Source organism: Odocoileus virginianus, chromosome 11, assembly GCF_023699985.2.
Source record: "Odocoileus virginianus isolate 20LAN1187 ecotype Illinois chromosome 11, Ovbor_1.2, whole genome shotgun sequence".
NCBI lineage: Eukaryota > Metazoa > Chordata > Mammalia > Artiodactyla > Cervidae > Odocoileus > Odocoileus virginianus.
Window position 1 is genome coordinate 11,693,082 of NC_069684.1, and position 27,887 is coordinate 11,720,968.

Here is a 27,887-nt window from a genome sequence, read left to right on the forward strand (position 1 = left end):
TGAGTGTAATCTCCTGTGCTATACAGTAGGACTTTATTGGTTATCTATTTTACATATAGTAGTTTGTCTGCCAATTCCAAACTCCTAATTTGTCCCTCCCCCACCCTTTTCTCCCCTTTGGTAGCCGTAGGTTTGTTTTCTATGTCTGTGAGTCTGTTTCTGTTTTGTAAATAAGTTCATTTCTATCTCTTTTTTTAGATTCCATATATAAGTGATATCATATGGTGTTCGTCTTTCTCTACCTGACTTACTTTACTTGGTATGATAATCTTCAGGTCCATCCATGTAGCAACATGGATCCAGCCCTCTGCTTTATCCTTGATGGTGCCCACACCACACTGGCACAGCCAATTCCTTTCCAAGGTCCTCCCCAGGAAAATGGAGGCCAAGGTCTCCCATTTTTGAAATTTAACGACTTAATTGAAAGGCTGAAGGTATTTTTGGCTCCCCAAGGAGGCTGAGTTTGAAGAATGGAGGGGTTAGGGTGCCACTTCCTGCCTCTCTCGTTAATGGATAATTCCCATGGTTTGTGTCTGTTCTAGCTCTGATATCTTTTCTACCTCAGCCTGCAGCATTCTCTCTAGATTGATGTAGGGGTGAAGAATGGAACGTTCAGTCACCCAGTCGTGTCTGACTCTTTGCGACCCCAGGGACTACAGCACGCCAGGCAGTTAACAATAGCTTCTTCCTAATCCTTTGGTCTTACTCATGGATCTGAAATGTTTGAGTTTACTGGTCCAGTTGTTCCTTTTGCAACTCTCCCTTAGAGCAAAATAGCCTGAGGGCTCCCAGCCTTGTTGGGGCAGGTCACATCTCTGGGAGGAGGGGGTGATGAGATGAAATAGCACTCCAGTTTGTGCTTACAAATCATTTTCCAACTTCAGTGAAATCATTACACCTTGTTGGAGGCATCAGGAGGCATCATTTTGGGGGGAGATTCCCAAAATTCATAATATTATTCTGTGCAAGTTGCTGATGTTGAAAGGTTGCCTAAATACTGAGGACTTCACAAGTTCAGTCAAAGTTACTTAATTTGCTACTCTGCTGTTACTTCAGGAACCTTGACATTTAAGACACATAAAAGGGAATAATTATGTAAGTCATAAAATTAACACATACTGCGGCAGTTCACAAAATACGTAAGCCAAGTCTGTCTTCCTGCAGGTGTTGGGAATTCAAGGGTGAGAAAAATTTGGCATTGACATGGGATGCTGATTATGTGGGCTTGTGCAACTTACATTATCAATCATCCTTGTTTGCACAAGAGAAGCCCTGTTACAATAGTCTTTAAGGAATTGCCCAGATTCTTTTGTTCACATCAAAATGGTTTTAATCCTGGACTCTTGGTTCATCTCCATATCCATGCAGAAACCAAATTCTGTCTTGCAAATATTTGTCCTGGCTTCTCCATCCCCATTATTACTGCCTTAGTTCAGACCCTTGTCTGAACTAGTTTATCTCTTGTCTATAATATTATAAGATCCTCCAGACTCTTCCTGCCTCACCCAGTACATACTTTGTGTGCACCCAGGTATTTCTTATTAAATACAGATCTGATCTTTTCTTCCCACTTGGGAAGCTGTGATGCCTGGCTACTGCTTATAGAATAAAACACCATCCCTTTGAGCAAAGTGTATAAGACACTTTTCTATCTGCATCTAAATCATGTCAGCGTGTATGCATGCATTCAATCACTTGTTCAATAGATTTTTATTGAATGCATGGAAATATATACAAAGATTAATGGGCACAGTTTATGCCCAGGTAAGAGTAGGGTCCTGGGTAAGGAGTAGAAAGGAGCAAAATAAGGAGAGAAACCACTACACTGGCTGTAATAGGAAGATGCAGAAGATACAGTGAAGTGTATGTGTGTGTGTGCGCGCTCAGTTATGTCTGACCCTTTGTGACCCTATGGGAGACACAGAGGAAGTGTAAACTAAACGCTAAATCTGTTGGGGAGAGTTAGAGAAGACATTATCTTCTACTACTTAGACTTTCCTTCTCCAAGACACCTTTAATTCAGCTGTTCCACCATCATCTTTCAATTCTGCTAAATTAAGAGTTTCATGATAAGCAGATTCTTTTTCCTTATCTTTGTTGCCCCAGAGTTGCCTAACAAAGTACTTGGAACTTTGTGGCATCCAGTAACCACAGTTGAATTAGGACATCATACTGAATTTTGTCTGAAATATGCTGAGGTTTGAAACTGTGTTTGTTACTGAGGGATGCTCATTTTAATGTCAATTATTTAGGAAAAATAATATATTTTTTCTCCTAAATATACCCTTAGATGTTTGCCTTACTATCTGTTCTCCTTTTGAACCATAAGTAATAGCCATGTTTAATTTACTTGTTCGCACTTAATTCTTAAACTTAGTACTTAGTGTTTTTAAGAGGTGGGATTCCAATAGTCGTAGAAAAAAAAAAGCTTCCTGATTATAAGGACAAACTTAATGTAATAGAGAAAATACTGCAACAAAAGCACTGAGAAGCTGAGTGGTGAGACTAATCATAGAAAGCTTCATGGAGAAGGTTAGCATCTAGGCTGGTTTCAAAAGGAGGGGTCAGGCGAAAAGAGGCAATGAGAAACATTTCAGAGACAGTGGTCTATTTGCAAAGGTGAGAAGTATGTATAGGGCATGAGCTATGGATGGTTAGACTATAGGGAGGGGAACATTTAGGATTAAAAAAGAAAGTGCTTGGTGTGCTCGCTTAGTTTTTTAAAGATTGTATCTTGTGCTTATAAAGTGCTTAATCCAAAATTTATTGATTTCTTGTATTAATAGCAGAATGGTTAAAAAAAATAAGAAAATTGAAATCCAGATAGAATCTCCTGGATAGTACATGAAGTTAATTTTAAAGTATATAACACTTCTTTTTTAAATCAAAGTTTTAGAATATAACACAGTGGATCATTTCTATCTACCAGGGCTTCCTAGGTGGCTCAGTGGTAAAGAATCCACCTGTCAATGCAGAGATGCAGATTTGACCCCTGGGTTAGAAAGATTCCCTGGGGAAGGAAGTGGCAGCCCACTCCAGTGTTCTTGCCTGGAAAATCCCGTGGCAGAAGAGCCTGGTGGGCTAGAGAACCATGGGTCACAAAGAGTCAGACCCAATTGAGCATGTATATATACATATGTATATGGAATAGTAAACGGTTGTGCTCTGATCCCCTAAACAAAGCCAGTATGAAAGAAGGAAGTTGGAAATCAAGAGAGGAGCTGTCTTGAGAGACTGGAGAGCATCATGGTAATATTAGCCCTCCACCCCCACCCCTTGTTTTCTTTAAGTGCAACTTCAGCTTAGGCTATTGGGTGAAAGGTCTCCCCATTGTTTTGCCAGGTTAAGTTATGTTTCTGTTATTTGGAGCAGAAGTTGATCTGGTAAGCTTAGTGACTTAATATCCACCGAATCATAAAAGAGACTTAATTTTATTGTGAGAAAGCTCTTACAAGGCTAACCAATTTCTGCTTTCCACTGTCATCAATGCTCTGATTCACAATGTGTGTTAAGTTGCTTCAGTTGTGTCCTACTGTGTGCAGCTCTGTGGACTATAGCCTGGCAGTCCTCTGTCCGTGGGATTCTCCAGGCAAGAATACTGGAGTGGGTTGCCATGCCCTTCTCCAGGGGCTCATCTTGACCCAGGGATGGAACCCACGTCTCTTGTGTCTCCTGCATTGGCAGACAGGTTCTTTACCACTAGTGCCAAGTAATGCCCACCTATTTCTAGGATAGTCTAGATTAGAACACTACTATTTCAACTTATGGGAGAGGAGAGTGACTAAGAGTCATCGTCCCCCATCCAGGTCTGAATATCATGATTCCAGCTTTCACAGCATGCTAAAAAGGCATTCGAGTGTAGAAGAGAGACTCTGTTTTCTGGTAACTCAGAATCTCATAAACTCTTGTTGCTTTAGCTGCATCTGACATTCTACTGTAGGACAAATGGGCCCCTGCAGTGGCCAGATTGTTTTCATGTTTTATCTGTTTTCCTTTGGAAAAGGTTGAACTCTCTACTTTGTTTTGTGATGTCTAGGGGTACGGTGTTTATGTGGTTTTTGGCAAGTTTATTTGACCCTGGATTCCTCCAAATGTCATTCTCTAAGGCAACAGAATTTTCACTGAAGACTCTTAAAAATGCAACAGGTTTGTTTTTTGGCGGGGGAGGAGGGGGGTTGTCCTTGATTTATTAAGGTATAATTATTTGTAATAATGAATATACTATTACAGGGACATTTTGGAGCAGAAGCAAAACATTGAAAAATGCAACAATAACAACTGCATGTAAGAAAATCAAGGTGTCTTTTGATGATCCCTGTAAGATTCATATCACTATTCTCATCTTTGCATCAAATGTTTATTTAGTAGGATCTAATAGAGAACATCTTGCCAAGACTTGGGGACAACAAAATGAATATATCTCCTGACTTTTTAGGAATTGCAATCTTGTACAGAAGTCAGGGCATTTATTACTATAACCAGAGTATATCTAGGCTCCACAGAAAAATACAGTTCACAGTGATAATGAAAAACAAACCAGCAATATTTCTCCAACTCATCTACTATATATAGTTTGGTCTGCCATTTCCCACCTCAGATTTTCCCAGCTAATTCAGGAAACTCTGAGGGAGTAACTCACCTGTGCTAACCAACAGAGGTTTCTTGTCTTATGAGGTAGACTCCAGAGTTCTTCATCATGCCTTGGTTGGCTGGTTGGTTGTTTAGTCGCTGAGTCGTGTCCTACTCTTGCAACCCCGCGGACGGTAGCCTGCCAGGCTCCTCTGTCCATGGAATTTCCCAGGCAAGAATACCAGAGTGGATTGCTATTGCCTTCTCCAGGGGATCTTCCCGACCCAGGGATTGAACCCGCATCTCCTGCATTGCTTGCATTCTCCTGAATTGCATGCAGATTGTTGACTGACTGAGCCACCAGGAAAGCTTCCATCATGCCTTACTGCGCAGGTATCTTGGCCACCTTGAGAGGCTACCATCTTCTCTTTCCTGCCTTTTGCTCTGTTCAAGAGAAGAAAATACTTTCCGTCCCTCTTGGTTGCTGTGGTCTACTGCCTGGACTAAAAAGAAGCAGCACTTAGCGTGCTCTGGGCCTGATGGATCTTAATAAAGCAGCGCTTTTATTTAATCACGTTATAAACTCTAACTCCCTGGGATTTGGGCTAAGTTCTGCTAGAGTTATTAGGTAAGATGATGATCGATGGGCTGAGAGAAAATGGGAACAACATACTTCAAGTGGCACTTAAAACTACCCCTCCTTTCCTACGTGACCCACTGGGCTTGGATTAATCGTTGCTGACAATAATTTACTCTCACAGAATGCTTCTTTGCTTTTCAGGTGTGTAGATCTTGTGCTCTCTCAACCTTAATGTTCCTCTACCTCTGGTTCTATTTGCTAAAATACACTGAGTACCTACTATGTGTCAGGTGCTCTGCCGGACCTTGGTGATACACTGGTGGATGAAACAGTCCCAGTTTCTGTTAATATGCATCTTAGCAGAAAGAATTACAGCCCAAACTGTCTGAATATTCAGTACATAGACAGCTTATGTTTTTTAAAAATTTACTTATTTTTAATCAGAAGATAGTTGCTTTACAATATTGTGTTGGTTTCTGCCATTCATCAACATGAAGCAGCCATCAGTCCCCTCCCTCTTGCCATCATATGTCCCCTCCCTCTTGGCTTCTAACCCCTGCTGCAGAACAAATGAACAGCAGAAGGCTGTTTGTTAAATGCAGAATAAAGAAGCACCGTAGGATTTCAGAGGAGCAGTTGATTGCTGGAAAGGCTGGACTAAACTCTGTGAAAGAGATGAGAGTTGAGACCTTGAGAGAAAGGACTAGATGGATGGAAATGAACAGGAATAGCATGCTAGGAGAACTGCATATGCCAGGTCGCAGAAGACAGAAGCAGTCCAGGTTTGTGTCCATGCATGCCAGGAGAAATTCTCAGGACAGTGTAAAGTCTCAATGGCCTTGATTCAAATCACAGTCTGATCACTTAGTGTGGATGTGAGTGACTTTGGGTTAGTTCATTAGATTCTCTGAGTCTCAGTTTTCTAATCTGTAAAGTGACGACCTGCTTCCCTAGTGGTCCAGTGGTTAAGACTTTGTCTTGCAGTGCAGGGGGTGCCAACCTGATCCCTGGTTGGGAAGCTAAGATCCCACATGCCTCATGGCCAAAAAAGGAAAACATAAAACAGATTCAATAAAACTTTAACAATGGTCCACATAAAAAATATTTTTCAAAAGGACCTACTTCCTGGATTTTTGTATTGATTATGAGTCCAAAGTATATAAATGTAGAAAAAGTGCTAAAAATCATGCTTGCAAATAGTAAGTGCTCAAAACTGATAGGTCTTGCTGTTTTGGTTGACCAGATGATGCCTGTAGGATGAAGGAAGTACTTACTTTTAGATATTTATTTTTGGAGTTTACCTGTTGCTCTTGAGTGGGTGAAAATGACTGAGAAATACTCTCTTGTTTTGTTACCCACAAGGTGAAAGAAAAACCAATAGAAAAATAAGTAAAGAACACAGACTATTTTCTTTTACTTCTTTCAAATTCTTATCATATGTGTTGAGCACCTGAATTACTCAGCCTGATTCTTTCTGTGTTTGGGACATGTGCTGGGCCAGTTGGGGGCTGGGAAAGGACACCTCCTTTTCCCCCATTACTCTTTACTTGGCAAACGGGGAGCAGAGCTGTGTATGAGATGATCTAACCACATACATCATTGTTATGCCAGAACATCAAGTTAGGTTATTTGAATTTAAAAGCTATTAACAAACAGGGCTCATATGTTTCTACTTCCCATCATAAACACTAGCTTATAGACACTCATCTCTATTTGTTCCAATTGTGTCTTACCCTTTATTTGTGACAAAATCATCTTCACTGATTTAACTTGCTCATTCCTACTGTTGGCTTCTAATCTGTTTCCTTTATAATCACTTTAAACTCAAAGTCAATTGTAGTGCCGTAAAAACGGCAGCTTCAAAGTGAAGATGCTATTTCACATAGAATAAAGTAGATCTTTAATTTCGATTCCACATAGTCAAGGCTTTGAACAAGTCCTCGTGGAACTCTCACCTGAGTTTCTGTTGTAGCCACGCTACAGTAAAAGGAGCAGAATCAGAAATAATATGTCCGGCTCTTTTTATTTCTCAGTGTCTTTTGCTGAAAGAATGCCAGTGTGTACCAGAAAATCTAAAAGAGAAAGACAGAGAATTGTTAGTAGGTGTGAGATATTTTGTAGTTGCAATAGAAAAACAACTAAAACCAAGAGGAAAGTGGAAGCATTTGGTAAACATGAAAAAAGAAAAGCAAGAAATAGGAGGAAAAGAATTTCTAGATAGGTTAACAGTTTGCAAATAAGACAGATGGTAAAGAATTGTTGAAAGAAGAATGGTACAAGATTACTGGCCTGCGATTCAACACTTGTCTTGACTGAGTGAGATGGGAGACTCGAAGGGGAGTATAATTCCAATCCAGTGAGTTTATTTTACTCTGAATTACCAGCAGACTAGAACAGCTCATATCATGATTTAATTGAGCAAGGCATCTCTAAATTTTTAGCCCCAGTCCTTTTTGTTCCTAATATGGTTCCTTAGCCTTTCTTTTCAGATTGAACACCTGAGCACTGTTGTATTCAAGTTAATTGATTAAGTGTCTTATTGCAGCTGCCAGTGAGACTCTTGAGGGTATGGAGCCTGTTGTGTCCATCAGTGAGTTTCCTGTGCCTGACCCAAAACTGGGCACACATTAGGTGTTCTCTCAAAGTTGTGACATGAATGAATAAACTAGTGACCTTTTGGCATGGCCCAATAGGCTTTCAGCCCATTTCTTTGAGTATTCTTTAGACAGATTGCCTATTATTTTACTTCCTCTGAAGCAATGAATTCTCTCTGACATCCAAGAAACATTCAAAAAGAGAAATAGGACTTTGATTCCCAAAAGGGTTTCCCTGCAAACACAAAGTATTTCATGTGTAATGATGAAAGAACCCCAAATCAGTCTGGCACCATCGTGACAGTAACTGACAGGCTGACAAGCTGCACTTTGCCTGAAAAATCTCAGAGGGCTGGGTGTGTTTTTCATACCCTGCCAGTTTCGAGCATCTACCTGACAGATATCTGTCGGGTGGCAGCAAGAAAAAACAGCCTCGGGGAGGCCCAGTGGTGTTGCCTGTACATGCAGCTGGATGTGAAAAGTGGCCTGACTTTGACTACTACGTGATCTCATCTCTGGACCTGGAACCTAAAATATTTTCATTTTCCCAGTTCTGGGAATTAGAGTCACTTTCAGAAATAGGAACCTCATTGTCCCTTTATTCTCATATGTGTGTGTGTGCATGCTTAGTTCTGCTGTCTCTTTGTGACCCCATGGACTATAGCCTGCCAGGCTCCTCTGTCCATGGGATTTCCCAGGCAAGAAGACTGGAGCAGGTTGCTGTTTCCTACTCCAGGAGATCTTCCTGATCCCAGGATCAAACCTGCATCTCCTGTGTCTCCAGCATTGGCAGGCAGATTCTTTACCACTGTGCCACCTGGGAAGCACATGAAGTGAATGAAGACAGCTTTTTAAAAAGGTATAGATTTGAGAATCAGATGAATAGTTTTTAGTTGAGTGAAAGTGAGCAAATATCAATGAGTCTGTGATTCTTAATCCAAAGAAGTGTGTATGATACTTGTTTCACAGAGTTGTTGAGAATGGAGGTAGTGTGCCTGGAGTGTATGAGATGTTTGTTTGTTCTCCCTAAAAATCTGTATGTTGAAACCAAATCCCTAGGGTGATGACATGAGGACTTGTGGCCTTTGGAAGTGATTAGGTCATGAGAGTGGATCCCTCATGAGTGGGATTAGTGCCCTCTTAGGCCTTGAAGTGCTTACTCTCCACTTCCACCCTGTGAGGACAGATAAAAAAAGACGGACTGTCTATGACCCAAGAAGCTGATCCTCACCAGACACCAAACCTGCTGGTGCCCTGAACTTAGACTTTTCAGCCTCTAAAGTTGTGGCATATAAATGTGAGTTATTTAAGCCATCCAATCTATGAGTGGCTTTTTGTTTTAGCAGCCCAAATGGATTAAGACAAGATTTACTGAGCAGTGGTTCGTAACTGGAACAGTTTTGTGTTCCCCACTGTCTAGGGGCATTTGGCAATTCTAGGGACATTTTTGGTTGTCACCACTAGGGAGGTTGCTACTGGTCTCTAGTGGCTAGAGGGGTGCTGCTCAGCATCCTGCAATGCATAGACTAGCCACCACCACCACAACCCCCTCCCCGTAAACAGGAACTATTCTGCTCCAAGTAGTCAGTACTGCCGGGCCTGAGAAATGCTGCCGGAGAGCAGGAATGCTCGAGCCCTGAGCAGAAGCTTGAGGGTTTAAGTCCTAGAAGGTTTGTTGTCTTGTTCTCCTTAAATAAACCCCCACTCAGAAATCATGTGACCTTTTAAACCATGCTCCTCACTCAAAAAGCATTTGGGCTTTAATCTTTTAACACTAGGTTGAACCAGAATGTTCTGTAACATATTTTAGTGACTCAGGCAAGCGCTCTTTCAGGTCTGAGACCCGTGTCATCCTCCCATAGTCTCACAGAGCCCTGCAAAATATTTCCCTGGGCTGCCTCTCATCTTCGGCCACATTCCATGGAGTGATGTGTGGGGTCTGCTCTCTGGCTTCTAACTTGCTGTGATTTCCGAGGCACTGTGTGGGCAGAGTTTGCTCATAACTCAGTTTTCTAGTGGTTATGGGTAACTCACCAGCCCCCAGATTCACATGATGAAGTCCTAACCGCCCAGTGCCTCACAATGTGGCTGTATTTGGAGTTAAGGTCTTTAAACAGGTATTCTAGTCAAAGTTAGGTCATTAGGATGAACCTTAATCTAATATGACTGGTGTCCTTCTAAGAGGAGATGAAGACACAGACAAGTACAGAGCAAAGACCAGCAGCATCAGGGTCATCTGAGAACTCGTTAAAAATGCAGATTCTCAAGCTCCATCTCAAACTTACTGAATCAGAAACTGGAGAGGTGGGACACAGCAATTTTATGTTTTTAAGAAGTCCTTCGGGAGAATCTGATACATATTCAAATTTGAGACTCTAGATATGGCATCTTTGATTCTCTGAGAATTCTCTTTGTTTTCAGCACAGTCTCTTCTGTCTCAAAGGACTCTCTGGTATCTAAATGTTGGAGTTCCTCCCCAGAGTGACATTCTATTCTTCCATTAAAACACCCTTCAACTGCTTTCCTATGGGGAGATCATCAGTAGGGTTCACAGATTTTAGGATGGAAAATTCAATTCTCAATCATCCTTCCATCAAAATCAGAGCATTGGCTAGCTTATCCCCTGAAAATTATTTTTCCCTGACTAGGCTTGTAACCTATTTATACTTAGTTGCAACATTAAATGCACTTTTGTGTTATCACCAGGCTGCAAGTTCCAAATTTATGTACTTGAGAAAAGGAGTAGGGGAGAGGATCTTCTCAATAGTTTTAGATAAATAGTAATATTAATAGTTGCAAATTGTAAAGCATTTTCCAATGTACAAAACTCTCTTTACCTGCTGAAATGTTTGTGTCCTCATCTGTACAGCAGTAATTTAGAACTGGACATGGAACAATAGACTGGTTTCAAATAGGAAAAGGAGTACGTCAAGCCTGTATATTGTCACCCTGCTTATTTAACTTAGATGAAGAGTACATCATGAGAAACGCTGGGCTGGAAGAAGCACAAGCTGGAATCAAGCTTGGCGGGAGAAATATCAATAACTTCAGATATGCAGATGACACCACCCTTATGGCAGAAAGTGAAGAGGAACTAAAAAGTCTCTTGATGAAAGTGAAAGAAGAGAGTGAAAAAGTTGGCTTAAAGCTCAACATTCAGACAACTAAGATCATGGCATCTGGTCCCATCACTTCATGGGAAATAGATGGGGAAACAGTGGAAACAGTGTCAGACTTTATTTTTTTGGGCTCCAAAATCACTGCAGATGGTGACTGCAGCCATGAAATTAAAAGACGCTTACTCCTTTGAAGGAAAGTTATGATCAACTTAGATAGCATATTAAAAAGCAGAGACATTACTTTGCCAACAATGGTCTATCTAGTCAAGGCTATGGTTTTTCCAGTGGTCATGTATGGATGTGAGAGCTGGACTGTGAAGAAAACTGAGCGCTGAACAATTGATGCTTTTGAACTATGGTGTTGGAGAAGACTCTTGAGAGTCCCTTGGACTGCAAGGAGACCCTACCAGTCCATCTTAAAGGAGATCAGTCCTGGGTGTTCATTGGAAGGACTGATGCTGAAGCTGAAACTCCAACACTTTGGCCACCTGATGCAAAGAGCTGACTCATTGGAAAAGACCCTGATGTTGGGAGGGATTGGAGGCAGGAGGAGAAGGGACGACAGAGGAAGGGATGTCTGGATGGCATCACTGACTCGATGGACGTGAGTATGAGTCTGAGTAAACTCCGGGAGTTGGTGATGGACAGGGAGGCCTGGCGTGCTGCGATTCATGGGGTCACAAAGAGTCGGACACGACTGAGCGACTGAACTGGACTGAACTGAATAGGGATTTTAAAACAAGCTCATGAGTTTGAATCCCCATTTCTCAGAAGGGAAACTGAGATTCAGAGAAATCACATGATACAAGATGTGAGTCCTGCAAAGAGATTTTCTGATACCATCATTGCAAACAAGACAAATCCATTTGTTCCCACATTGTAGGTTTTTAGCACTAAATAGGAATTGTCCAGCCACCAGGACTCTCACTTGACATATGCCTGGGAGACAAATTATGTTTCTTACATCTTTGGTTGCTGATCCACGTCCTCACTATAAATAACTGAAATGTACAGCCCAGGGGGGCCTGCTTTCAATTCTCTTCTGTAAATTAAAGAGGGGAGAAGACAGAGTTCTTATTCCAGCTAATTACGGCTAGAGTCAGTGGGAAAAATGAGTTGTGACAAAAGCCAACCATCAGTGGCAAGGTACTGTCAGCAGTGGGAGGACTTGGGAAGGCCGGTAATGCAGGCTGTGGAAAGCTCTGAAGATGAAGGTGGCTTTTCCTGTTACTGCTGGACACCTACACTAAAAAGCCCAAGGACCCGGGGGAAAAACAGGCTCTGTCCACAAGTTGGAAAACTTTCTGTATCAGAATGTTGAACATTGTCTGATGCAAAAACTCTGGGGGGCTGCTACAGATGTTTGGCAATTCCCCCCAAAATGAATGGAGATAGAGTCATGTGAAAGACTTGCAGGAAACTGGAGAAACTCTGCTGAAACCTTGATGCTTGAAAGAGAAAGTGTATGCCTTTGTGTTTACATGTATGTACATGCCCCCACCGCCGCCTCTGTTTGTTAGTTGCTCAGTCGTGTCCAGCTCTTTGCGACCCTGGACTGTAGCCCGCCAGGCTCCTCTGTCCATGGGATTCTCCAGGCATGAACACTGGAGTGGGTTGCCATTCCCTTCTCCAAGGGCATATACACGCCTATGTGAATGCACGTGCCTGTGCTCGTGTGATTATGTATGCATGTGTGTGTGTTTAATGTTTCTTTTTTATACCTTTTAAAAGCCCCACGAATGTTTGCGGGAGAGGATTTTAAGTGATATGTAAGCATGTCAGGTTGCCTTTGAGAAAACATAAAATTCTGGGAGCCATGGAAATTGTGATGGAATTTTCCTAGATTCTTAAAAGAAGTGAGTGCCAAAATCTAAGGTATAATTAGAATATGTTAAAGTATATTCTTGGCAACTGCCTACTTAATAGGTATTTTATGTCTTTTTTTCCCTCCCTTTCAAGATGAGAGTCAATTGTTGGCCACCCCTTAGCATGTTGGCATAATTTGGATATATAACCTTCTTCTGACCTCTGAAAACTGCCACCTTAGCCCTTTTGTTTTTCATTCTGAATGCACAAGTTATTGTTGCTTTTTGCAGTATGATGATATAACTAAAGCTCCAAATAAGTCACAATAATAATAATACAAGAGTGGACATTTATTTTCTACTATTCACTGGACATTGTTCTAAGATTTTATAGGTAATATCAACTTTAACTCCTACAGTTTAGAAGCAGACTGTACTTGCTTCCCTTTTTTTCTGAGTTCATTGTAATGAGGGCAGAAATAATCTTTTTAAAAGTATAAATCAGAGGTTGAAAGCTGACAAATCAAGGTCTGGATTTTGCCAGTGAACGTATTTTGATTGGCCTGCAGAGTGTTCAGAAAAATATTATTTTCCAACATTTTAAAACTGATTGTTTCTCATAAGAGTTCATATCTCTGGCAGTTTTGAAAAAAGATCGGATATTTAACGTTTCAGATATTTGACATTTCCTTCTCACAGGCCAGTGATTGGCTGGGGGTGGGTAATGATTGCCATTTTAGATGAATAGTAAGTCTTCAGCATTCTGCTACACAGTTATTTTATTTTCCTCTAAAATGTTGAAGTACCTAGGGCTCGATTGTGAGATCTCTTCTTTGTTCTATCTATACTCATCACTCTGTACTCTCTCCCTGGGTAATTTCATCTAATCTCTTTTAATCGTATTTCAATACGGATTAATCCAAAATTAATATTTTCATTCCAAAATACTCTGCTTTTCAGTAAATGTCCATTGGCAGATGAATGGATAAAGAAGATGTGGTACATATATACAATGAAATATTATTCAAAATGAATAATAAGAATAAAGGATTAAATAATGCCATTTGCAACAATGCCATGGATGGACCTAGAGATGATCATACTAAGTGAGAAAGAGAAAAAGAAATACCATATGATATCACTTATAGGTACAATCTAAACAAAATGATACAAATGAAGTTATTTACAAAACAAAAATGGAATCACAGACATAGTTACCAAAGGGCAAAGGTGAAGAGGGATAAATTAAGAGTCTGAGATACTATTGCATGCAAAATACATCAACGGCAAGGATCTATTATATAGCACAGTGAACTATATTCAATATCTTATTATGACCTATAATGGAAGAGAATCTCAGAAAGATTATGTGTGTATATATGTATATATAATGTATGTATATAATATATATTATATATACTATATATTATATATAATTAATATATATAATATATAGTATATATAATTAACATTATATATGTGTGTATATATAATGTATGTATATATGTATAATGCATATATATATAGTATATGTATACATAATACATATTGTATACATATATATATTATATATGTATATATATAATTATATAATATATATTATATATATATATCTGAATCACTGCATATACCTGAAAATAATATATTGCAAATTAACTATACTTCAATTTTATTTATTTATTTATTTTATTTTTATTGTTTATTTATTTGTTTATTTTTCACTTATTTATATTAGTTGGAGGCTAATTACAATATTGTAGTGGTTTTTGCCATACATTGATATGAATCAACCATGGATTTACATATGTTCCCCATCCTGAACCCCCCTTCAGTTTTGAAAAATGCAAGTCAGTTTTTGGCTCTACGCTGCTTAAAATCCTCCACTGACTGCCCAGTTCACATAAAGAAAAGCCTCAGTTCAGTTCAGTTGCATAGTCATGTCTGACTCTTTGCGACCCCATGGACTACAGCACGCCAGGCTTCCCTGTCCATCATCTGCTCCCAGAGCTTGCTCAAATTCATGTCCATCGAATAAGTAATGCCATTCAACCATCTCATCTTCTGTTGTCCCCTTCTCCTCCTGCCTTCAATCTTTCCCAGCATCAGGGTCTTTTCAAATGAGTCAGTTCTTTGCAGCAGGTGGCCAAAGTATTGAAGCTTCAGATTCAGCATCAGTCCTTCCAGTGAATATTCAGGACTCATTTCCTTTAGGATTGACTGGTTTGATCTCCTTGCAGTCCAAGTGACTCTCAAGAAGCTTCTCCAACACCACAGTTCAAAAGCATCAATTCTTTGGCTCTTAGCTTTCTTTATGCTCCAACTCTCACATCCATACATGACTCCTGGAAAAACCATAGCTTTGACTAGACCGACCTTTGTCAGCAAAGTAATGTCTCTGCTTTTTAATACACTGTCTAGGTTTGTCATAACTTTTCTTCCAAGGAGAAAGCGTCTTTTAATTATATGACTGCAGCCACGATCTGCAGTGATTTTGGAGCCCCCCAAAATAAAGTCTGTCACTATTTCCATTGTTTCTCCACCTATTTGCCATGAAATGATGGGACTGGGTGTCATGATCTTCGTTTTTGGGGTGTTGAGTTTTAAGCCAGCTATTTCACTCTCCTCTTTCACTTTTATCAAAAGGCTCTTTAGTTCCTCTTTGCTTTTTGCCACAAGGGTGGTGTCATCTGCATATCTGAGGGTGTTGATATTTCTCCCGGCAATCTTGATTCCAGCTTGGGCTTCATCCAGTCTGGCATTTCACATGATGTACACTGCATATAAGTTAAATAAGCAGGGTGACAATATACAGTCTTGACGTACTCCCTTCCCGATTTGGATCCAGGCTGTTCCATGTCTGGTTCTAACTGTTGCTTCTTGACCTGCATACATATTTCTCAAGAGGCAGGTCAGGTGGTCTAGTATTCCCATCTCTTTAAGGATTTCCCACCGTCTTACTGAGCCTTTACTTGAAAACCCATCATGTATTTCATTGTGTTGCATTCCTATCCCCTCTCCTGCTTTATTTTGATCCTTTGTGAAAATTATCACCAGCTGAATTACTATATGTGTTTATTTTATTTAATTATCTCTTTCTCTTTGAATTGTAATGTTGCTTTCCAAAGGCCAAAATGTTTTTTTCATTGCTATATCCCAAGTGATACAGTGGTACCTGATTCTAAGTAGGTGCTCAATGAATATCTGCTAAATAAATGAATGAATGAATAAATAACTTGGCTCCAAGTAAAATGTTTTCAAGGTGAATGGAACAGATTCAAAGGAATAGATAAAAGAAGTAAGTGGCTAAAAAATACTCAAAACTGGATTAAGAAGGTATATATTTCTTTTTTCAACCTGAAATAGCATTTATGTGCACTATTTGAAATGAACATTCTTACAAACCAATAGTGTAAAGGGACACAGAAAAAAAAAATAGAGCTATGTTTAATAATGAATTTTTAAGCATTGGCTTAAAAATCATTGAAAGTTGGAGTTAATGTTAAATGGACCAGGCTTTAGCTGATACCAAACTTTAAAAGTCACAAGCTTAAAGAGCCTCTTCTGGGAACATTACTTTCACTTTCTTGCACTAGCTCAGTGGACTGGATCTCCCAGGAAGAGCAGCATCAACATCACTGGAACTGGTTAGACATGTAGATTCTCAGACCCCACCCCGGGTTGCTTCGTCAGAAAACAGATGACTAATGAGAACACGCTCTATAGCACAGGGAACTCTACCTAAAGCACCATAGTGACCAGGGTGGGAAGTCAGTCCACAGGGAGGGAATGCATGTGTGTGCGTGGCTGATTCACTCTGCTGCACGGTGGAGACTAGCGTGACACTGTAAAGCAACTGTGCTCCGATAAAAATTAATTTAAAAAAAGGAAGTCCTGGGTAGGGTTCAGAAATTTGCCTTTCCACCCTAGATAACATACATGTTTCAATGCTGTTCTCTTGAAACATCCCACCCTCACCTTCTCCCAGAGTCCACAAGTCAGTTCTATACATCTGAGTCTCTTTTTCTGTTTTGCATATAGGGTTATCGTTACCATCTTTCTAAAGTCCATATATATGTGTTAGTATACTGTAATGGTCTTTATCTTTCTGGCTTACTTCGCTCTGTATAATGGGCTCCAGTTTCATCCATCTCATTAGAACTGATTCAAATGAATTCTTTTTAATGGCTGAGTAATACGAGTCCTCCAGGTGATTCTGACACATGCGAAAGTTTGAGACCGTGGCTGGCTATAACCAGCTCTGGCTCTCCAAGGGACACACTGCTTCCCTGCCACGCTCCCAAGTGGAAATTGTATTCCAGTTGCTTTCTTTGGACCACTGGCTGGAAGTGGGCCAGTGGCCTCGTTCTTAAGCCTCCTTGCCTCTCAGGCCGTTTCACTCCCTCCTCTGACAAGGGAAACATACGCGCACGCGCACACACACACAACACACACTCGGGATATCAGACTAAACTTATTACCCATTGTACCTTCTCATTTGATATCATCCTTGTCTTCTACCTTGTGCACAAACAAGGTATGCTTTCGCCATTTCAAAAACAAAACAGGGCTTCCTGGATGGCTCAGTGGGAAGAATCTGCCTGCCAATGCAGGAGACAGAGGGCTGATGCTTAATCAGAGAACCCACATGTCCCAGAGCAACCAGGCCTGTGTCCACAGTACTGAGCCTGTGCTATAGTGTCTGGGAGCCGCAACTATAGAAGCCCACGTGCTCTAGAGCCTGTGCTCTGCCAGGAGAAGGCCACCACAGTGAGAAGCTCACACCCTGCAGCTAGAGAGCAGCCCGCCTTGCCACTGAGGGAAGAGTCCATGCAGCAACGAAGACCCAGGATAGCCCATAAATAAAATTACAAAAAACAAAATAAAAATTTGAAAATTCTCTCATGAACTTCTTTGCCTTCAAGTCATTCTCCCATTTCTCAACTTATTTTTACAGCAGAACTTAAAAAGAATTCTCTAAAAACTCTCCTTTTTCTTTTGAACCCTCTAAATCAGGCTTTTTACTGACACCACTTTACTAAAACTGCCTTTATCAAGGTCGTTCCACTGTGCTACATCCAACGAGCAGTGTTTAGTCCTTCTCATACAGTTCTTCTCTGAGTACTGACCACTTCCCTATGTTATCTATGCCCATTCTACATCTGATACCATGGCTTTAAATACCAATAAAGAATCTGCCTGCAATGCCAAAGACCTGGGTTTGATCCCGGTGTCAGAAAGATCCCCTGGAAAAGGGTATGGCTACTCACTCCAGTCTTCTTGCCTGGAGAATCCCATGGACAGAGGAGCCTGCAGAATACAGTCCATGGGATAGCAAAGAGTCAGACATGACTGAGCGACTAACACTTTCACATTCATATATTGATGACTCCCAAATTTATATCTCTAGATCCAAATGGTACCCTAGCTCTAGAGTTCAAACCTATATCCAAATGTCTGCTTCCCGTGTCCATTTTGGTGATTAACAGGTATCTTGAAATTAACATATCCAAAACCAATTGCCTATATGTTCACTCCCAGATCTACTTCTTTACATTCTTATCTCAGTTGATTATAACTCCATTCTTCCAGTTGCTTAGACCAAAACCCCTGATAACCTTTACACTTCTTTCTCTTTCATGTCACATGCAAAGCAACAAACAGCAAACATCATTGGTTCCATTTTCAAAATACATCCAGAATCTGACTGCTTAGATTCTTCCTTCAGAGCTCTTACACTGGTCCAAGCCACAGTCATATCCCACTTGGATTGTGTGGTGAGCTCTTAAATGGTCCGACTTCTCTTGTTCCCAGTGAGTCCATCTCAGCACAGCACTGGCCTGATCCTGCTAAGCCCAAGTCAGATCTCCACTCCTCTATCCATATCCTTTCAGTGATTGCCCCACCAGGCCAGAGTGCAAAGCAAAGCACTTATGATTGAAAGGGTCCTCCGTGATCATCCCACCATTAAGTCTTTGATCTAAATTCCTGCTCACTCTCTCCTTGGCTCCCTGGCCTTTTTACTATTTTCTTTCTTCCTTCCTTTCTGAAAAGTTTTGTTTATTTGGACACACCATGCAGCATGTGGGATCTTAGTTTCCTTACCAGGGATTGAACCCGTGCCCCCTGCAGTGGAAGTGTGGCGTCTTAACCACTGGACCCCAGGGAATTCCCATCTTTGCCATTTTCTTAAACACTTAATAGGCGCATTCCCACTTCAGGGTCTCTACCCTGCAGTAACTGCTGCCTTCGCCTGGACTATTTCCTTGCAGTTTTCTGCATTCCTCTCTCTCACATCCCCCAAGGTCACAATTCCTTGTCTAACATTTTAATTCTCTCAGATAGCTTCTCTCTCCCTTCCATTTATTTATAGCACAAACTTTGTAACTTACCTCCATATGGCATATGGTATATTTTATTCATCTGTGTTGTTCATTGTCTGTCTTGCACACTAGACTATAACTTTGTGAAAGTAGAAATTTGTGTCTCTTTTGCTCTTCCCCAGCACCTAGAGCAGTGCCTGGAGTGTAGTAGACACTGAATATCTCTTTACTGAGAAATGAGTGAACTAAAACTTAAGCTCATAATTTCAAAAAGAGCATCTGTACTCATCCTCAGGCCGAAGGGATAATATAAAAGTCTTGCATTTTTAATGGAAAAAAATGTATAAATATTCTTGTGATGACTTTGTTAAGGCCTGTCCCTCGTCCCACTTGATCTGAGTAGCATGAAGACCGGAACTGAGTCTCATTTGCTCAAGTTGTCCAGAGCAGCTGTGACAATGAGGCTTGTGCTTTGGACTTGAAGTTTAATTGGGGGAGGGCACATCAAGTAATCAAGATGCATAATATTTTGATACAATGTTTTTAAAATGTCAAGATGTAAAAATCTGATGAATAGCATATCAAATTTTTGAATAAAAATAGGATTAGTATTCCTGACTGTCTTTAGCTTCAGTCTCAAATTTGGCTTCACTTGGTGCTAATTTTGCCTTTTTTGACCTATATTTATATATATTGATTTGATGGATTGATGAGAGCATGGCACATAGTAAGTGTTGGTTGCTTTAGTTATTAATGCCAAAGCACAAAGGAAGGTCTCTAAGAGATAGGTTTCTCATACTCTGTGTCTTTGCTGGCCTTCATTTCTTTGTTCATGCAGCAAATGGTTATCAGGTGGCAAAAGGTTATGTGTGTGTGTGTGTGTGTGTGTGTGTGTGTGTGTATAATAACTTATTAATTTAAACATTCCCCACACACTATAAACAGTTATTTCTGCTATCATCCCCATTTTACAGATGTGGAAATTGAGGTCCAGAGAGATAAAATGACTTGGGTGACTTCATAGTAAGTGGCAGCTCTAGGCTTGATAGTGGCAGATCTTCTGTGGATAGGAAGTCTGATAGTCTGCACGGCACCAGGATAGATTCCAGGAAAAGGGAATCTAAGCAAATTCCTTTCACTCTTATAGAGCAAGTTCACACAGACACCAAAATAAATCATGAAAACCTAGGAAAAAACAGATGTCACGATCTAAACACTAGGCTAGGAAAACTAATGTGGAATTGTTTTATGAAGCCTGTGAAACATATGGAACATGTTACAAAGCAGGGTCATTAGGTTTTTTTTTTTTTTTTAAGTACAGTTGGCTTCAGGAACCAGGGTGTAGTGTAGAAGAAAGAAGAGTGAAGGAAGGAGGTGAATTATCCTACCCTCTACAGTAACAGAGATGGGTTGCTGTGATAGTTTCCTTATCATTATATACCTTTTAAAATGCTTTTTCCCTGTGAGAAGTAATTCATGGTGTCCTTATGGGAATGCAGGCAGTCCACTAAGCTCTAAATGGTTTTGTATATAACAGGTAGGATCCCAGGTGGGGATTATGTGCTAGAGATTATTTGTAAGTCACTCATAGCAAACACCATTGGTGTTAGCCATACTAATTTGGAATAGTGTTTCAAGGCTGTTGTTGACGTTTATCATCAGAAAGGTGGGTTACCATTTAAAATATGTGAGCAAGTTTTTAGGAAATAACATTAACACATTTAAGTGAATATCATCGCTACACCATTACTAAAAGCACCATCTCCCCTTGTTTTGTGCAAAATGGTGAACTTTTATCACATTTGGTGAATATTGGCAGTTACGGAAGTAAATCTTTGAGAGATGGGTTAAGGGTGAATATTGTGAGAGGCCTGTAGGTCTGGTCCAGGCTTCTATAAAATTACTGTTCTTGTCCCTTTACCTAGTGCATATGAGGTTTCTGTGTGCGCTACCCATGTGGTTCAGACGGTAAAGAATCTATCTGGTAATGCAGGACACCCAGGTTCAGTCCCCAGGTTGGGAAGACCCTCTGGAGAAGGAAATGGCCACCCACTGCAGTATTCTTGCCTGGAGAATTCCATGGACAGAGGAGCCTGGTGGGCTACAGTCCACAGGGTTGCAAAGAGTCGGACGTGACTGAGCAACTAACACTTTTTGTGTTTGCAGGCTCTGTCTTAAAACAAGTTGCATAATATTTGGGTAGTGACATGGTTTTGAATTCCAGGCGCTTAGATGACAACTTCTGATTTCCCTCTGCCCTTCTCAAAAGTCATCAGCAAAGTGGGCTCCACCTGGACTTGAAGCCACAGGCTTCCCCTCCTGAGCTCCTAATCTGTTCACCCTGGCAGACCAGAAAAAAATAAGAAAATAAAAGTGCATCCACCCCCAGGCTCCGAGTGGAATTTTATATTCTGATCTGACTCCTTTTAAGAGGTGTTGAAATAAAGTCAGATTTTTTTTTTACTTCCCTTTTACGTGATTTTCTGGGGCTCTTTGAAGTCCCAGAGTGGACCAACAGCTTTACTTAGTTGTTTTTATGAGACCTTGTAAGTGCTGTCCTCCTGTGCTGTTTTGTTGTGTGTGTTCTTGAGAGCAGAACTCATTGCTTTTTGGTGTATGTGAGGAATGGTCCTTGTCCTAAATCACTGAACGCTTCATTGGAAATAAAGAGGCATTTTAAAGTTGTGATTTCACATAAAAAAGAGTCTTCTCTAGCAGCACAATTTGAAAACATCAATCCACTACTCTATGTAATATAGATAACTAATAAGGACCTACCATATAGCACAGGGAACTCTACTTAGCCTGTAAAGACCTAAATGGGAATAGAATCTAAAAAAGAGTGGATATATGTGCATGTATAAATGGCTCATTTTGCTGTACGGCAAAAACTAACAACATTGTAAATCAACTGTACCCCAGTAAAAATTTTTTAAAATAGTAGTTATTTCAAAAGATGGGGGAGTGACATAGCCCTGAAGCATCATTTTCCAATATAAACTATAATCATTTGCTACCTCTCCGTAGGCAGAAAAAAGTCAGAGAACAGAGACCAGACTTCTTTGATATTTCTGAAGTCAAGCATAGAGGTTTGAGAGAAAACACTGGATTTATCATACTGTTCCTATTAGGCAATATCACGATGAATTACAGTCTAATGTTACAAGAGGGCTGAAGCAATGAGCACGGCAGGCTTGTTAAATCACTCTCCTATCAATCAGTTCTGTGAGCTTCAGCAAGACACTTAACTTTTCTGGGACTTGAGCTTTTCTTTTTCTCCAATTCTTTTCTTCTACCTATGCAAGAAGAATTTAAAAGTTCACAGATAAAATTTCATTCATTTGTTCATTGAACATTTGTATTGATCATCTACTTTTGTGCCAGACTGACCACAGGGTACCAATGATTTAGCGCCCAGCAAAGCAAAACTTGGTGTGACACTGTTGGAGTTTACACTCTAGTGGGAAGAGGTATGCATTATTCAAAAATCATAAAAAGAAAAATGTATAAATATAATAACTTTAAAGAGTTAGGGGAAATGCTTTGAGCCATGCAAGCATTTTAAAGGGAGAATTGAGCTCGTCCACCATGAGTATTCTATTTTATGCAAGGGATAGTTTAGGAAAAAGAAAATGTTTATGACAAGATTTTTTCGGTCAAAAACAGTTTTATTGAGTCACACAAAGGAAATCATATATCTTTATTTCATGCTATGGAGAAAAACAATTTAGTAGATTATATAAGAACTCCTTGAAGTTAGAAACCCAGTTTTGTAGAGAGAAGCCAAGCTTCTAAAGACTGAGTATGGAGGACCTTCTGTGTGAGTGAGCAAATGGGATACATTTGTGAACAGGCTTGAAGGTGTAGGATAAAAAGAGGGAATGGGTGAGTGGAGGGAGCAAGAGACGAGACAGCGGGCAGTATGAGAGATACCCCTGCCGGGCTTCCCAGGTGGCACAGTGGTAAAGAATCCGCCTGCCAGTGCAGGAAATGCAAGGGACATGGGTTCAATCCCTGGGTGAAGAAAGATCCCCTGGACTAGGAAATGGCACCCCACTCCAATATTCTTGCCTGGAAAATTCCATGGACAGAGAAGCCTTGTGGGCTACAGTCCACGGATTCACAGAGTCGTACACGACTGAGTGACTGATACCTCCCCGTGCCCCCAGATCCTTTAAGTCTTAAAGCTATTCAACCCACATAGTGTTTCCACAGAAATTGATTTAGAGGTTGGACTTTGCGACTCTAGGTAATAAGCCAGCAGACAGAGATCCTAAACTGTCAGGAATATGCAAAAAGTGAAGCTCGGGACTCTTTGGGCTTCACTAAGGTTAAGTTCAATAAGATTTCTGTGAGGCAAGAGGATTCAGCAAATATCACTGTTATACTCCATGTTCAATTATATGCTATATTAAATAGAAGACTGCCAAAGACAAACTTTGCTCTGTTTTTTTGCTACTAAAATGGTATCTGCGATCTCCAGTGACTGTACTCACATCCTCTGAGTCTCTCTCCCTGTGGCTTCGGGTCACCTGGTGATATCTTCTGTTATGTGCACATTTCTTTCCATAGCCCCTGGTGGAAACCTGCTCTCTCAAGGATTTGAATGTACTTGGAAATTGGGAGAGTACCGCTTCCAGGAGCATTCTTTATGGAGTATGGGAACAGATGGATAAATTCATCCCCAGGTGGATAGTTCTAAGATACATTAATATACTTTTTATAAACCCTCTTGCAAGAACAAGCCCCAGTAGTCCACAGAGGTGACCTCAAAAATTAGCTTTTCCCTCCCCTTTAACTTTCCCTCTTCCCTCTCTCCTTCTTCTAAGACTTGCTCCTCATATCAGGATACAAGTCCTCATATCAGGATCTGCTTTTGTAAGGAACACTAAAGATGACAAATGGTAAAAATCTGTGCATATTTGAAAAGAAGAATATGGATGCTGCTCTCTTTTTTTCCATTCCTGGGTTTGTTTATGCCTTTGTGAATTCCAAAGTACTATTATTATTGCATTTTATCCTTGAAATTGTTCTTAGAAAAAGAATTTTTATTATCCCCATTGTACAGGTGGAGAAATTAACGCTCAAAGGAAAGAAGTAAGAAAGTAGCTGGCTCAGTGTTGCAGTGTTGCCCACATAGAACTGAAATTGGTTATTCTACAGTCACATTCTACACATTGACGGCCTACCGTGTGCTGTGTCCCGGGCCAGCTGCTGGGCCTTGTTCTTCTTTCCTCTGGGTCTCCTTTCCAGATCTTTGTAGGATCTCTCTTCTACTTGGGCTGATCTAGGCCTGATCCAGAAGAAAAAGGCACTCCCTCCAGTGTCTGGACGGACTGGTGGATAGGATACTAGGATCACTGTCTTCTTGAAGTTGCTCTTGTCCCGTGGCCCAGATATATAGTTCCTCATCCTTGACCTCAGGGGTATCTTTATGGACTTCCTTCCACTCTTCACTCTCAGCCAAATGGCCCAGGACCAACAATTCTGAAAAGATTCCTCTTTGAAAAGTTTGCCTTGGTGGCTTTCCTCCCCTGATCTCTCTGCTTAGTAAGTTCTGAAAAGTTGTGATTGAAATTATTTTATAGGATTTATCTCAAGGCTGTATCGTCCATGATCTCTCCTCAGTGTTTTGAAGTGTGTTGACTCTCAGATAGGACTTGAATGAATATGAAATTATCCATCCCCCACAGACAGCAATGAATCAACTACAAGTGGTCTGATTTCTGAAACGATCCCTAAGGCTGACATAAGAAAAAGATATTGATCAGGATCAATAATGCTGGACTATCAATCCACAAATTAATATGCATGCATTGATTTAGAATTGGGAAATAAGAAGGATAAAATCAAGATCATTTAAACATCTATATATTTTTGCTATGTATATTATAAAAGTATACTGAAAATGGCATTAGACATTTGCCTTATTTCGTACCCAACATGAAATAAAATAGCACACATAAAAAAACTGTTAAATGGACATTAATCTTAAAATATGCCTCTGCTATTAGCAGAGTAGCTAAAACAGATTTTTGGTTTCAGGCTTCATAACATTTAAGAGAAAAGTATTTTAAGCTGAAAAATGTCTTAAGCTAAAAGTCTTCACGGTACTTATTTCATTTATATAGAATTCTGAGAGTCTGAAATCCCACTTTCCTAAAGGATTAGTGTTCTTAATGATCATTTTCCAAAATTTATAGCTGCTATTTTACAAAGTTCATATTTATTACCTTGTGTAAAGCTTTTTTTTTTTCCACTAGCAAAGAACAAAACAAAACCATAAAGAGCAAACAAAAATTCTAGGGTTTATAAATTTTTTATGACTGAAATATCTTATGTCATAATGTCACCATAGAGTACTTAGGGGTTTTATGTGGTATGGAACTTTATAAGGAATAGTAAAAGGAAGTAAATTATCATAGGCTTTAATTTTTCATATATTTATCTATATATATATCAAACTGTGTTTGTATAATTATATATATATAGTATATATGGGTATATATAAAATTATGCACATATATACATGCACAGATGTCTTCCCCTGGATTCCCTTGAAAACTGAACATAACAAAAGGCTGTGGTGCTAATGCTTTTTTGGAAAGAGAACTCCAGAGTAAGGACTTCCTTGGTGGTCCAGTGGTTAAGAATCTGCCTTCCAATGCAAGGGATGCAGGTTCAAGTCCTGGTCAGGGAGCTGAGAGTCTCACATGCCTTGAGGCCTCTGAGCCCATGCGCCACAAGTATTGAGCTCGCACGCCCCCAGTAAACAGCCTGAATTCCACTGTCTTCAGAGTCCGTATGTTCTGGAGCTCATGCACCCAAGCTAAGACCCGATGCCGCCCAAAATAAAGGAATAAATAAGTTAAAAAAAAAAAGAATTCCAAGTTAACTAGAGTGAAGAAAAGGGCAAGTGTGGTAGCGAACAATGGGAAGCACATTCTAGCTGACATGTTAGCGTACTGACACTGCTTCACAAAGAGCCACAGTGAGACGTGGCCATGCCATCAGCTTTGCACCTGCTTGGCCATGTGTGGTATTGCTTACCCAGATGGCATGGCAGAACCTTGTATCTCTAACAGCCCATCTCAGGGAAGAAGCGAGATGACATTTATCTACCTGCTCTCTTTCATCTTCGGTTTCTTGTTGGTCACAGATGGACTCGTGAGAGTTGATTCACACACACTTAGAAAGTTCTATCACTTGGTCCCTTCAGCAGCTTTGGGGAAGACATCACACTCTATGCAATGTGTGCTTCTGGAAGTGGTGAAAGGAACCAGGGGCTCCATATATTTTCGCTTGTTTGGCCTCAGGTATAAAATCACACGTCAGACCCACAAGTAGCTCTCAGGGTCAGAAACTGGATGGAGGAAGTTGCCGAGGGCCTGGGAGTCAGGTGACATCAAGAGAATATAGATAGGAAGATAAAATGTGATAATACAATATCAGCTAGTCAATCTCAGATGCGGCAGTAGTACCAACGTAATATATAATGCATCCTCAAATCTCTTCACTAAAGAAAGAGAAAGAAGTATGTATAAGCTTGTACAGAATACAATGTGAAAATATGCCAAGCTTTGGAATGGGTGTTTATATTTTCTGAGATCCAAGTGAAAAGTCTGAAAACAGAGTAATGAAGATTTATTGGGAGATTTGGTTTAGGAAGCTAAAGAAAACCATCTTTACCTGTCATCCTCTCTTTCATCCCTTGGATTAACCACTTGCAGTAAAAATTTGTCTGGAAATAGACAGGATAGTCTTCCAAACAATGCCAAGAATTGAATGCCTAGTAAGGGCTGTTTCCCCAGAGCAGAAGAAATAGATCTTTGGATTTTAAACAGCTTCCCTCTAGGCAGCCTGTAGAATAAACAAAAAAAGGTAGGAAGTCAACAATACAAGTGGAGAAGTTGAATCAATAAGCTTCAAATTCAGAAAATGGCAGTGTGAGTAACAATCTTTCAGATAAACAAGGCTGAGAATTATAAGTGCTTACTTTATATGTATTTTCTAGGTACTGTGGGAAGAAATCTATATAGGAAAACATGTGTTCTAGAAATCAACAAGATGAGGGTTCAGAATAAAAGTATTAGAGCAATACTCTTATGAACAGAAAGTCATTATGTAGTAAAGTGTCATGAGCAAGTTGATTTTAAAAATACCTAAGGGGCAGGTTTGGTCCCTATACGTGTGAGCAGTGCATACCCAGATCCACCACAGTGGGTGTCTTGGCTACGGTTTCGTTATACTGTGGCCCTCGTGCGTCTAGGGCTTTTGTGTCTGTGTGTAACTGACTAGCTAGCAGCTAGGGACATTGCCTCCCTGCCCCCTCCCCAGCTCGCTCAGCTGCTCCATTGCAGCCCAGCAGCGAGACCCTTCGGCAAGGGATGGAGCCGGCAGACTGAGGTGCTAAAGCCGCACGTCCTGCCCTGGCCAATCTGATCGGCATCCCTCGCCAGCTCTTCGCAGGCGAGCAGGTCAGTGTGGAGGACATGCGGGCATTCTCGGAAGCCTATGAGAGCAAACCCCGCTGAGGGGGCAGCGTATGCCAAGTTCGACCAGTACAAGTGGACCTGAAACCTGGAGAATCAAGGAAATGGAAAATTTAATCTCAGGATGCTATGGGTGAAAGGCGTGGCAGCAGTATCCAGGATCGCACCGACTCCCTCTGCTTAGAGACGTTACTCTTCAAACTTCAAATCAAGAAGTTTGAACAAATCTTGGGGGAAAACCAGTGTGCCTACATCAATGATTCCATTGGCTGACATCGAGTACAGAGTATCAGCCATACAGAACCTGCCCGAGCCTTCACTTGAACAGTTCGCCATTTGATACCTCCTATGCCTTTGATCAAAGAACAGGATGTAAAAACAGTCACCATGACATTCCATAGCAACTCT

At 40.5% G+C, this 27,887-nt stretch overlaps 1 pseudogene; it reads left to right on the top strand.

Annotated features, from left to right (window-relative positions):
- Nucleotides 1-293: 293 nt before the first annotated feature.
- On the top strand, nucleotides 294-27,880 carry LOC110140704 (cysteine dioxygenase type 1 pseudogene; annotated as a pseudogene).
- Nucleotides 27,881-27,887: the final 7 nt, after the last annotated feature.